This window comes from Fulmarus glacialis, unplaced genomic scaffold (assembly GCF_000690835.1).
Source record: "Fulmarus glacialis isolate BGI_N327 unplaced genomic scaffold, ASM69083v1 scaffold34699, whole genome shotgun sequence".
NCBI classification, from domain to species: domain Eukaryota; kingdom Metazoa; phylum Chordata; class Aves; order Procellariiformes; family Procellariidae; genus Fulmarus; species Fulmarus glacialis.
Window position 1 is genome coordinate 65,036 of NW_009234610.1, and position 420 is coordinate 65,455.

Consider the following 420-nt stretch of genomic DNA (forward strand, 5'->3'; position numbering starts at 1 on the left):
AAAATAAAGTGGGCTTAAAGCAAAATGTACACTTAAAAGACAATACCTGACGATCTCCAAGGAAATGACTTCTCAGTAGAGCTGCAGAAAGAAAAAAAATTATCACAAAAATGAACCATGTGGCTAGTTTGGATTTTTTTTTTTAACCAAAGTATACAAAATCGTACAAAACCCCCCAGCAGATCAAGTTTCAATACCCCATGTAAGTAACACTCTGCAGCACTTTACACCTGACAACTAAACTGTTGGTTACTGATGTGAATTTTGCATTATTCAGTGGGAATGGCCTGTAACTTACTGTATGGCAAACTATCAAGCAGCGTAACCTATCTGCAACAGACAGGTAAGAGCATGATTTATGATACGCACTTCCTATTTAAGGTGTAATGACGTAAAGGGATCTCGTTAGGTCGTGCAGAG

General features: G+C 37.9%; 1 protein-coding gene across 1 annotated transcript in view; it reads right to left on the reverse strand.

The window, feature by feature from the left end:
- The window catches only part of PKP4 (plakophilin 4), a 46,102-nt gene extending 46,025 nt beyond the window's left edge, over positions 1-77 (reverse strand). Inside the window, exon 1 of the mRNA XM_009585700.1 lies at positions 47-77. The gene's annotated coding sequence lies outside the window, so the exon portion shown is untranslated. The remainder of the gene's footprint in view (positions 1-46) is intronic.
- Between the last annotated feature and the right edge of the window lie 343 nt (positions 78-420).